Genomic DNA, 12,449 nt, shown 5'->3' with positions numbered 1-12,449 from the left:
TTGATTAGCTGTTTTCCTTAAGGTTTCATTTCAGAGTCAAATTCTGAGGGGTCACTACCCATAAAAGAGTCAGCATTATAAACCTATGGGTCAATACCCTGATTCTCCTATTTTTCTTCTAGGTCAGGTTGGTCGGCCCTTTCCCACTGTTCCTGCCACTTCCTGAAGCCTGAATTGGCTTTTTTTGGAGGCAGTGCTACTTCTCTGCCTGACAAGGTGCTGTTGGATGGGATGTTTTTCCAGTTTTTCTTCTTCCACCTTGTTTTCTGATCTCTCCCTATTTCTCTTTACTCTTAACTGCTCTTTCACCGTCACTCTTTTTTTTCTTTTTTTTTTAAATCCATTTCTTTTTTTTTCCCCTTTCTTTTTTTTTTTTTTTTTTGTTGTTGTTCTCCACTTGGTCCTCTCTGAGATTAGATTTTTAGTGTCAGGCTCTGACAGGTGTTAGATCATGGATGGTCCTGTACCCCAGCAATGCTTTGGCCATCTAAGACTGCAGATTCTGTAGGATCCTGCATCTGACAGCTGGTGGTGTTGGTGCACTGACACTCGCTGACACCCAGAGGGGTGCAACACTATTTGTCCTTTATTTTTCAAGACTGCTGTACAAAACATAACTTTGATATTCGATCTGGATGAAGTCAGAATTGTTTTAGAATTACTGTTCTTCTACAATGTAATAACTGATTTCCTTCGTAGTACGTGATCGTCTAGATTTTGACTGATTTCTTAAAAATAGCTATTTCAGATAGTTTGTCCCCAATTCACCCATGCAAATTTCTCTAAATTTAAAATCATATTTTTGTTTCTTAGTTTTTTTTTTTCCTGCTGCTTCTTCTGCCCCTCAAAGACCCAGACAAGTAGGAGAAGCTAGGAACCCCCAAACCTCTATTAAACCTACAAAGCAAAATTATTAAGGGGGGGGAATATAGTAAGTTGTACTGGCCATATTGTGAATACATTTTTATAAGCAGGTGAAATTTGTCTGTCCCCCTTGAAGTAGTCTTTGTACTTTTCATATTCACTCTGCTAACCTGTGTTCTCACAGCACTGGGTAGTTAATAGCTCTGTAGCTTTTTTTACTGCCAGCAGGGGTTTAGTGTAATATTGATTTAACATTTCCCAATAATGGCAGTAATTTTGGTGAAGGTTTTCCCTCTTTTGGAATAAACTCGAATTGGTTACATGTGTTTTATGTGAGGCATAAATCATGGCATTGAAGTAAATTGGACTGTGCGTGTCTTAGATGCAGATCTGTGATTGGAATTTCGTTCCTTAGTGACACGGCGATGCTGAATCCCTTTCCTTTTAATTTTCTCTCCTCAAACTTGTGACTCCTCAGGAAACACTGATTTTAATGTTTGCTGAAATTCAGAAAAGTAACTGAATGCCACTGAGATGGAAGAATGTATTTTTTTTAACTGGGAAAACATACCTTATTTCAGTTTGGAGACTTAAAATGAGAGTATTTTTGTGTAGAAATCAACTGGTCATGTTGTAGAACATATAGTTTTTTGTGTTCTTTTCAAAATGGTTTATTTCAATGTCGTAATGTTCTTCGTTTTTAACCTAGCTATTTACAGAAGTACAGGAGTCGGTGGACTCTGTGCTATGGTTTGTCAGTAGTTCAGTCATCACAATTGACCCATGTATCTTCTAATACTTAGAGAAAGCACGTTGAGCTCTGTTCTTGGAACAGATAAATATAGAACTGCTATTGTGAATATTGTAGTGACGTACTTAATCTAGAAAGCTAACAATTCTTTTATTTGCTTTTAGGGTTTGAAAGTATTCTAGAAGGCCTGTTTGGACCTGGATTATTAAAAGATCTCAGTTTGTTTAAAGGTATTCAATCTCTATGTTTGTATCTTGTTCTGCATTTCTAATGACAGAAGCAGCCCCAGCTCTGCCTCTAGAAAATGTGTGTTACCGTGGTGATTTGTGCTTTTTTTCCCCCTCCCCCAGGCAGTGCTCACAGTTAGTTTCATATTGGCTAAAATTACTAATGAGTGTGCGTTCATCTTTATGTAGCTGGGAGTGTATTTGGCAGTGCTGGGAAAAACAGATTTGTTGTGCAATGATAAAATGTATACAGTTTGGTAATCTGGGGACTTAGAAAAATGGCCGATATGAAGCCTGCATCCTCAGAATGCAGGCAAGAATGTTGTGAAACAGGTATTTAATTCAGCATTTCTCTTTTGGCTCCAGTTGTGTCGTGGTTTATGAATATGAAGTAATTTGCTATTCTTCTGATTTACAGACTGTGAGCCTGAAGGTGTTTCTGATTGGTCTTTTGATGAAAATTGTCTTTTCTGCTGCCTGAGAAGAGAAAAAGTGAAGGTAACAATGCAGATGTGTGAAGCTAGTAGTTGTAGGGGAGGGACAAAGGGAGGGAGTTTGCTGCTGTTAACTGAATATGGAAAATCTGCAACCTCCTGCCCCTTTCCCCTCCTTTGGAAGAAGGTTTTCTGAATTAAAACACGCAAGTTAATGAAGAGACCTGCCTCTTTTGTGCAACTTTTTCTTTGTAGTATGTGATGCAGGTGGTATGTTTTTTCCCCCCTATGTGTTGGCCCTTTCTGTTCAGTGTTTTTTATTTGTTGGGGAGGGGGATTGAGTTCTTTGTCAGAGATCTTGTTGGGAATCATGAAACCCTTCCTCGGGGAGCCAAACTGTGGCTCGTGCATGTTTACTACAGTCAGGCGATGGGCTTATCTTCAATATGGAAATGTGGTTCATTTTAACAACCTAGAGTCTTGTTCTGTGTCTGGGAATCCCCTTCCCTGTGGGCCATATCCTTTTATTAAAGGGCTCTCATGTATGGTAGATTCTGTACTGTGCTTGTTCATAACCAAGTCAGAGCCTAAACATGGACAAGTCAGCTTTGCCAACTTAATAAACTTGCAGTTTGTTTTATTAAGGAGATTATAGGTGTATATGAAACAAAAGCTATCATGCTATACGTGGTTGTTGCTCAGCCCATGTGTTGAAATAATGATTGTTCCATAGCATAGGAAGGAAGGATCATCTGCCTTGGCAAAACTTAATTTACTGGAACTCGTAACTATTACTTTTTCCTGCACAATGTTAAACAACACCAGAGTGGATCTCTGTCAACTTAGGAATGAAACAAAAGCACTCTTTCCTCTAATATGTGTAGCTGCATGGCTTGTCCATAAAGGAAGTACCTTGTTGACAGTGATACTTGCCATATTGCCAGTTTATTCCTGTTTCCGTATTACAGTTTCTGTTAAGGCATGGGAGGAGGTTTAGGAATGCTTGCATTTAGAATAGATACGAAGCATAATTCCTTCATTGAGGCTGACAGCAGGTAAGATGTGTGTATGCTTGTGGTGTAAGGAGTTCTGTCTTTTGTCTTACCTCATCTCATAAAAGGACAAAATTCAGTGTTTAGCACAGTTCTTGTTAAGCCGTTGCATTAACGCAGAAAATAATTTTGTGGCACAGTCAGAGACTGATCATAGTCTGGGAGAATCTGACAGTGTATGGGTAGATCTTCAAAAAGATGGTTTATATCTCAGTCATCCTCATAAGTCCACAATAACTAAAATAAAGCTTTTGAAAATCAGTGATTGTTAGGTGAAGACAAAAATGAAGAGCATGTACTGTATAGTGTGCTGATCAGGTACAGTGCCTTGTCCTTTTCAAGCTTCTATGCCACCTTTAGTCAGAAGCTGAGATACCACTATTTATATTTTCCTCTACTTTGCTGGGTTTTTCTTTCTGGTTTCACAAGTGTAGCCTGTAATTGAGTATTACTGGGAAACTGGCAATGTATTCCTTATGCAAGTGATAGTTATCATTAATGTTAAGGATCCTCACACGATTCCCTATTGTACTTTGTGGTGGCTTTTAAATGGGTGAAAGAAAAGATGCAGATGTGGTCACACCTGATGTGCTCCACGATGTTTTGTCATCAGGGGTCGAAGGAGATTTTAGGATTGTGTACAGGCTGATACAGAATGCAGAAGGGGTGTGCAGCATTGCTAGGGGAAGAGGAAGGAGATTTGTCCTGACCAGGCTGGAGAGAACTGTGAGATAAGACTTTAGAGTATGTAGGGGTTTTTTTCTTTTTTTTTGTTTTTGTTTGTTTGTTTGTTTGTTTGTTTACTGCTCTCCAGCCTCTCTGTCAGTTCTGTTGGGTTTGGGGTTTTGGGCTTTTTGGTTTATCTTTTTTTGGTTTGGTTTTTGAGGGAGGAATATGGCTCCTTTTAGATATAGGGAGTTCTTGTGTGTCAGCTGAGAGAGATGGCAGGGTGGGAGTGCTTCCTTTCTCCTGTGGGTGCAGCAGATTGCTGCACTGCTGGCACTGATGTCATTAGCTTGCAATACAGATCTAAATAGGATTCTTTCATGAGAGCCTTCAAATAGTGCGAGTTTGACAACATCTTAATTTGAATTGAAATGTCATAGAATTTTTAGAAAAAAGTTTGTAACTTAATTTGGTATTTAGCCAAATAACGGACATCCTTCAGCTAATGAACTAAATTAGAAATGGTGCTAATTTATTTGAAATGTCTTCCATTGAGCATCTGTACTAATATCTGTAACTCTTCTTTTTAGGGAGTTGGAGGCTCATTCTTCTGTAACTGCTAAAACTGTCTGTTCCTGTACATAAAGTGATAGCAGTTGTGCTTTCTCTGCCTTACCCTCTATTCTGCTTTTTTTTTAATTGTTCATCTGCATCCTCTTAAACTTTTAGGAAAAGAACCAGGCAGGGTGCGATGATTTGGGTTTGTGCTTATATACTGCTGAGTTACAGAATTAAAAGGTATGTAACTGATGTTGTAGCTGGGAGCAAGATAGCCACAAACCACATGGTTGTGGCTGGCCTTTTTTTCCAATGAGTACATCTTTAGCAATACCCATCTAGGATTGGTTGAATAATTAATCAATGTCCTTGATTTTCACCTTTGACTGACATGTAGGTACCTGGTCCAACAAGTTCAAAACCAATTAAAATCTTCAGAGTTTTTTCTGGATTTCATTTACCCTTAAGAATTACCTGTAACGTAGGAGACCAGTAGTTGTGCTTAAGAAAAATTGAGTTCTGGACTGTAGGATGAGAATTGAAGGCCAGTATTAGTTTATTGGCAGAGCTGCTTAAGGGGTAAAAAACTACATTTGCTCTCCCACTCTTTTAGTGATGTTGGTTCTTGCTTTTACAAGCAGTCAGATTCAATTACACAACTTCTTCAAAGGATGGAGAACCATCTGCTGAAGTATTCTAAAAAGATTAATTTATTTGTAGCAGTAGTTCTACTTGCAAATACTGAGCAAATGCATGCGTTTTTTGGCAGTCAAAATACAAGACAGGTTTTGATAGAGAAATAGACTTAAGTGTCTTCATGTGTAAGGGGTAATAAACTACAGACAAAGTAGGGAGCTAACATTTTCCCTGTCATATTTTTGCTCAAATTCAAAGTGTTATGTGCAATAACACAGAGCTTTTCGAAACTGGATTTTTTTTCTTTCATCACAGAATGCAGAATACAACAATTGTTTCTGTGTAGTATGATCAGAGAATAACTGGTAACCTAAGGAGCTGCTGCCTGGGTGCCTGTGTGCAGTAAGGCAGGGGTACATTGATGGACAAGAAAGTCAAAAAAGGCAATTAGCATCTCTAGCTGCCTACACGTAGTTAGAGGAGGATCCGGTCCTATGGGACCAAATTTGGTGAATTTGCATTTGGATGATCTGCAAATGTGGTAATTCTCAATTACTTGTGGTCTTTATCATTTTTCCTTCTAAAAGGTTGTGGTACAGAAAAGACTCATCAATTCAGTTGGATTGCACTTTAAGTGTACTTGACTTACCTCTTTTTAATTGTGATTCCTAATTTTCTTTGTGGCTTGTTAGATCTGTCAGAGCTATCATTACAGAAGAAATCTGTAGCTCTATGTAGAATGTTTCTATCAAATCAGGTAGTCTCTACTGTTGGAGCTCAAGCCTAGTTTAAGAAAGGCCAGAAGAAAGGGAATATTGGAAAATGAATCCTTAAAGAGGATTCAGTTGAGTATATTCAGTTGAGTATGTGGAAAATAAAACACTATTGTCTAAAGTGACATAAAGCAATTTGTATGTATTAAGAGAAAAAAGGAACACACACACATGAACACACAACTAATCTCATTAGTTGGTGAGAGCAGAACAAGAAGGATAATACTCCTAAGCACATTAACCATTTTATGGATATATTTAAGCTACAAAAATAGCAAGAGAGAAGATGATTTCTAGGAGCATATTCTGGAGTCTTATACTGTTGTTGACTGAAGACTGAATCTGGTCTGCAAAGTGCTGTACAATGCTCAGGCTTCAGTGTAAGGACCTCTCACAATTCTTTCATTTGTGAAGAAGTGTGGTAGGGTACAGCATGTGAAGGAGTTGTTTTAAAATTCAAAGTTACTCTGATATGATTTGGATAATTTTAAAAGCTTGTAAGTCCTTGCTTTACACAGACATCTAAAAAGTAATATGTCATTATTTGATTATGATTAGTCATAATAAAAGTTTCTGAATCTGGTGGCCTTTCACTATGGAGGAGCATAAACAATAAGATGTGAACTGTGGTAAGTGTCTGAATAATTCTGAAGTTACCATTATCATCTAAAGCATTAACTTGTAGAATAAGATGGCAAAGGAAATATCTGAAAATTAGTTGAAGTTTCAGAACTCTTAGAACTTTTGATGGCTTTAGAATGTGTTTAAACTGTGTATGGAGATCCTCAGTGTGCTGGAACATGCTCTAAAACATTTTTAATGGATTTCACCACTTAAAAAACTCAAGCATTTAGACTGTCAATTTTGTACTATGTGGTTTTAAAATAATTTGATATGGAGGCTAAAACCTGAAGAGGCTGTTTGTGATAATCTCCAGCTGTGTTTAGTAGTAATGTGGGGTTTCAGTTTTATTGGTGCATAAATGTTAATGTAAGCATGTTGTGTTTTCACTGATTTATTTTTTCTCCCTCTAATATAGATAATAAATGATATTCAGTCGTCAAGATAAATTTGTTTTGAATTTGATAAATCTGACATCAGTCATCTTCATATAAAAATATGTATGTTAAGTAAGCAAGGGAGGTCTTAAAACTAATTAAACCATCTGAATTTTTATTAATGCTAAGCTGGGAGCAGTTGTAGATGCTTTAAAGGACATGCTCAGAATTGAAAATGATCTTGATAAATTTGAGAAACAGGATAGACAGACTTGTGTTATCAAGTCACAAGTTACACATGTCTGAAAAGTGATAGGATGGTAAAAGGGTAAACTATTTTGGGGACTATATCAAGAGAGGCATTTTTCTCAATAGAGAGAAAAACCTAAATGCTGGTGAAGCCTCACCTGACTGTAGCTTTTTGAGAGATGTAAGCAAACCAAGTAGCACTGAAATGAAAGCAGCAGGAATGACTTGGTCTTGCAGATAGAAGGAAAGAAGAGTCTCTGGTGCCCTTAAAGCTTGTCTACAGAAAATAGTCAATTATTTTCCTTTTCACAGGTTAAGAATTAAAAAGGCTGTACAGTCTTAAGAAAAATTAGGTGTTGGAGAAGACAGCCTAGGGATGCTGAAACATTCCTTTCTTACTCACTCTTCCTGATCTTGCCTTCTGGGGGCGGGGGGTAAGAGTATGGTGGGAGTCTGGATTGTATCCCTGGGGTCCATGGGTTGACCAGTCAACCATGGGTGGTCTGTGGGAAGCCTCCCTCCTTTTTCTCTGCAAAGATGAATAGGAATTACCTCGTACTGTTCTAGCTTCTGGACTCTTCCTGCTTCATCTGTGTGTGTCCTGCGGCTTAAACATGAAATGCTGTATCCATATCTGCACAACAACAGTGTGTATCATACCTTTCTCTTGTGTCAGCAGTTTAGCTTTTGGAATTGCTGTATCAACATTTCCTCCAAGGAGGGTCTCAGTGAACATGGAGCACTAGTGCTGACAGGACTGGGCTGCCCAGGATTAGGTGGTCTCTCAAGGTCACGCACTGACCTTGCGCTTTGAAAACCTGAGCTCTGTATTTCAAAGGATCTTTGACTTAATTACATAGTTATGCTGTTTATCTTAACATACAAAAAGAGCTTCAGCCCTTAGGGAGCATGTGCAAACCACTCCAGGTGTCTTTCTCTGAGGGTATATTGTTCAGCATAGTGATACTGCACGTTAGCTGGTGGGATTCTTCCCACCTGAAGGGAAGCACAGAGAGAATAGAATGAATCCTGTGTTATAAATAATATGTAAAAGTAACTGATTGGTTACAAATATCCTGGAAAAAACCCCAAATGACAATGCTATCTAAATATTAATAGGTTTTTCTTCTTCCTACTGTTGCTGCTGAAAACTTTGGTGTGATTCAAGACTGTAGAGTGAGAGGGTAAGCCTGAGATGTTGTTCCAAATAATGGTTATTGGGAAGAAATGCTGGAAAATGTAAAAAGAAAAAAAACACAACCACAAACCAACTAACCACACACCCCTAAATCACACAAAAAAAGCCCCACTCTTGGAATTTGACTTTGAATAGCAATCACAATCAAATGCTTAGTGTGAAAACTTGAATTTTCCTTCCGGTGTGAACAAACTGCAAAGATTACTGGAATAATTGTGATAAAATGGATAAGAAAATAATAAAAAATCCAATTGGCAGAAACATTTCCAGTTTGTTTTGTCTCATGTAGTCAGTGCTGTATTGCAGGTGCCAGAAGATGCCGAAGATTATTTTTTTTCTATGTGCAAGGTTAAATCTGACTCTTTTATTTTACTGTGTTTCTTTAGCATGGACACTTATAAAAACAATATATGCAAGGAGATGCTCTGTGGTTTGAGGGGTAGTAACTAAACACTGCCATTTTCTTGCTATTCCCCTCCTCTCCTGAATGCAGATGAAGTGTTCCTTTATTCAGCTGTTCACCAGTGTAAACCACTTACAATTTTTTTTTGGTTGATCCCTTTTTCTTCATTCCTTCTCTGTGAAGAAAATGTACAGCTTTAGTTAGCCTTGTTAGATTAAATTGTACTCTTCTTACATTGCCTTTATATGAGTAATATAAAGTACACTTGTTTGTGGTGAGCTGTGGTGCCACTGGACTCTGTTTCCACCAAGTTACTAGGCCAGGATTTACTGTGTATGTCTTAGTTGCAAAACATACTAGGAAGATTTGAAATGCATTTTGTTGGCCGAGGCTTATTTTTATTTTAGGCTTCTTCCAGAGCTGTAGTCTGTTAAAGGGCAGGGTGTCAGATCAGGTTGAAGGCATAATGTTTCCTTCAATTCTGAATTCTCTGTTTGTCCTTTGAATTAAAAGAAAGTTTTTTTGCAATGGCTCATGGGACTTTAGCTAGAGGATGCCAATTAACTCTAATGGATCTTATCTAGCTGAATCTCTGTGCATCAGTTTGCAGAGTTTCCTTTTAAAGCAAAACTTCTGTAAAGGCTTAGATATTTCAGTGATTGCTACAACACTTCTATATGCCTAGATTACTTCTGTTATTAGTTAATTTGCACATGTCTGCTTTTTATACAAATTGATAAGCTGAGTTTACAGTTATCCTGATAATGCTTAGAAGATAATATAGCTCATCTTGGACTGTCAGTAAATAGGACAAACCCTGCAATAAGCTTTGCCAGGTGCAGCAACACAGTATCAAAAAGAGCGTACAAGTATGTTCTGTGAAGTCTCACCTGAATCGTAACTCTCAAAAAATATTTGTCTTATTATCCACAAATGTTTTTATTGTGAAATCCTGTACAGATATTTCACATATTTTAGTATCGTAAAAGTACAACTGCATTTTCAGGGTGTTCATAAAATGCCAGTTAACCGTGGGAGCACTGGGATGCCTGGCACAGAGGTGAACACTTCTGGCTAATCCATCAGTTCAAATTAGTCTTTAATTCTTTCATACGATCTTAAAAGAAGTGTCTCTCTTCTATGGGAGCAAGCAAGTTTGAATCTCTCTGGTATGGAACAAAGCATCAGCCACTTTGTGAGGTCTTTTCTTCCACAGGCTCTTACCTTCATAACATCAAATGTGGTTTTCCTCACCTGTCGCCTCCCTCATCACATCTTTTTATTTGGCACAAAATGCTGCTTTGTCTCTGTACCCTGTCTGAATAGTATCTCCCTTTACTTTTGAAAGAGAGCTTTTGGAAGCTGTTGAATTACAAATATGATGTGAGAGCCCATGTTGTTCGGGCCAGAGTCCACATCGTTTCATATTATTACCCTTTGCGCGTAGTTCACGTGACTGCTGTGTTTGTTAATTTACTATGGGCTGGCTATCTAACCTTGCTTCATGAAACCTCTTGAAGTTGAGACAGCACAAACTTAAGAATTACTTATTTTTTCATTTATTGTGATTTATAAAGGAATTGCCAGTTCTTTCCTTCCCTTCTAGTCCCACAAGGATATGAATCTGAAATAAACTTACACAGTAGAGGCCAAAAAAACAGATGCAGCTTAGATATTATGGTAACTGATACTTTGTAAAGGTTAACAAAACAAAACACTCCCTAAACCCAAAGAGTGGTTGTGTATGCATTCCTGCAGTAGGTAAATACAGGTAACTTTAATATAGCTTAAAATGAAAGTGGAGGGAGAGGGACAAAAAAGGGATTGTTCTCCTGAGTAGGAGCAAGGCCTTAAACTGAATGAAATGAGAAAAGGGGTGTGTATTTGGGGGAGGAATCCAGGTGTTTAGATTTTGTATTTTTGTAACTTTTCCTTGTAGTTTCTTGAGCATATTTAAAATGAGTGATTTATCCTGGCATCTCACACATTTAATTATCCTAGTTTGAAAATATTGGAGATAATTGTTTCTAATTGTAAGAGAGAGAATGGATTTTAATTAATTGTAGGTGTTGTAACAGCTAACTTAAGTTTATTTCACTTAAAAGAGGCTACTACTGAGCCTCTTCACAAAAGGACCTGTTTGTTGATAATGCTTGGTCATTTTTTGCTCAGTTGCATGAATGCTGTGTAGAGTAAGGAGAACTACCTGTGTTTTGCCTTCAATAGTTATTTCTTGGATCTAAAAGTAACAGCCAAAGAACAAGTGCTAGGTATGAGATTTGCAGCCAAATGTTGTAAAACATCTAAGTCATCTTCTTTATACTGGGCTCTTATTTCCCGTAATGTTATCAAAACTTACAGGCTTCTGCTGCATTTACAACAAGAAAACAGGACAAAGTACAATGTTCTGAAGCAGTCAAAAAAACAAGTCGTGGTTTCAATAGATTCAACTCTGTGCTGAGTACCTAAAAAAGTTTTGAATTTAGTAAAATATTTAACGCCTAAGGAACTTTATTAATTTTGGAGTCAGGAAGATCTTACAAATATTAAATATCTTTGCAGGAACACTTAGTCAGTCTGGATGAGCCAGCCTCGGAAGCTGGACAAGAAGCTCTGCTTAGACAAGAGCAAGCAAAAATCATTCGTTTTGAAAGGCAAGCGGAAGAGTTCCTCAATGCAGTCTTTTACAGAAAAGGTTAGTTTTAATGGGGGGAGGGGGGAATAGTGTCTCTTGTGGTCTTTTTGCATGCAATGCAGTTATCAAAGATCTGATGTTCAAGTTGTCACTGTTATGTTCGGTATTTTTCAGTTGTCTTCTTTATATGTATTTATTAAGAGTAAAAATTGACTCTCAAGTAATGTAGCAATACAACAGTGTGGGCTTGGGACTGAGGATGAGAGTATAACATATTTAACCCTAAACCAGATCTCTCCATGAGAACACTGGTGTTTTCACTTTTGGAGAGATGACTCAGTTCTTACCCAGCAGAACTGTTCCCCTGAACCAATGTTTTAGGTGAGTGGGCTGTTTAGAAGTAAGGTCAAGTGGTAGAGGTGGTAGTAGGTGGGTAATGTTTTTTTTAAAAAAATATTTATTTTATATTAATGGAATGTGTACTAATGCAGTTTTTCTTAAAGGTCATCACACTATGAGTAGTGATTACCTACCCTATCACCATCAATTTACAGTATAAAAATTGTTGGAATAGTGCTAAGGGGGATATATGAAGAATTCAAAATGTGATCAGCAAAAGAATTGGAAAATCTGTGCTGTAGAATATACTGAAAACATTAACAGCAGCTCAATGCTAGAAAATCCCCAAAATATATTCTGGAGAGTTGTCACTTAAACTGTGCTCTTAGGAAGGCAAAAACTCATTTCACTCTTTTCTACAAATCTGAGAAATGGGAATCCAGAGGTTGCTTCCAAATGCATCTTGAATGAAAGTACATCATACTTATCAGTCTAACCCATGTGTGAGAAAATCTGCCAAATCAGTGATTCCAACCTATCTGCTGGGGGACAATGCAAGGCTTCAGTTTAACAAATTAGAAATTGCTGTAGCCAGTCCTCAGCCCTTCCTGCCAGTGACCAAAATATTTAAAGGTGTTTTAAGTAGATAACAGTATCTTAGCCTTT

General features: G+C 37.6%; 1 protein-coding gene across 3 annotated transcripts in view; it reads left to right on the top strand.

The window, feature by feature from the left end:
- Nucleotides 1-1,785: 1,785 nt before the first annotated feature.
- Nucleotides 1,786-12,449, top strand: part of LCOR (ligand dependent nuclear receptor corepressor) — a 51,159-nt gene continuing 40,495 nt past the window's right edge. For 2 of the 3 annotated variants that reach the window (XM_025894777.1, XM_029958483.1), the window contains exon 1: nt 11,401-11,504. The gene's annotated coding sequence lies outside the window, so the exon portion shown is untranslated. Of the gene's footprint in view, nt 1,846-2,260; nt 2,341-11,371; nt 11,505-12,449 lie in introns of those variants that run through there. The other variant, XM_018069232.2, reaches the window with a different exon arrangement.

The sequence above is a fragment of the Manacus vitellinus genome, unplaced genomic scaffold (assembly GCF_001715985.3).
Source record: "Manacus vitellinus isolate BGI_N305 unplaced genomic scaffold, ASM171598v3 scaffold_15_pilon, whole genome shotgun sequence".
Lineage (NCBI taxonomy): Eukaryota > Metazoa > Chordata > Aves > Passeriformes > Pipridae > Manacus > Manacus vitellinus.
This window is presented reverse-complemented; position numbering and strand designations above follow the sequence as displayed.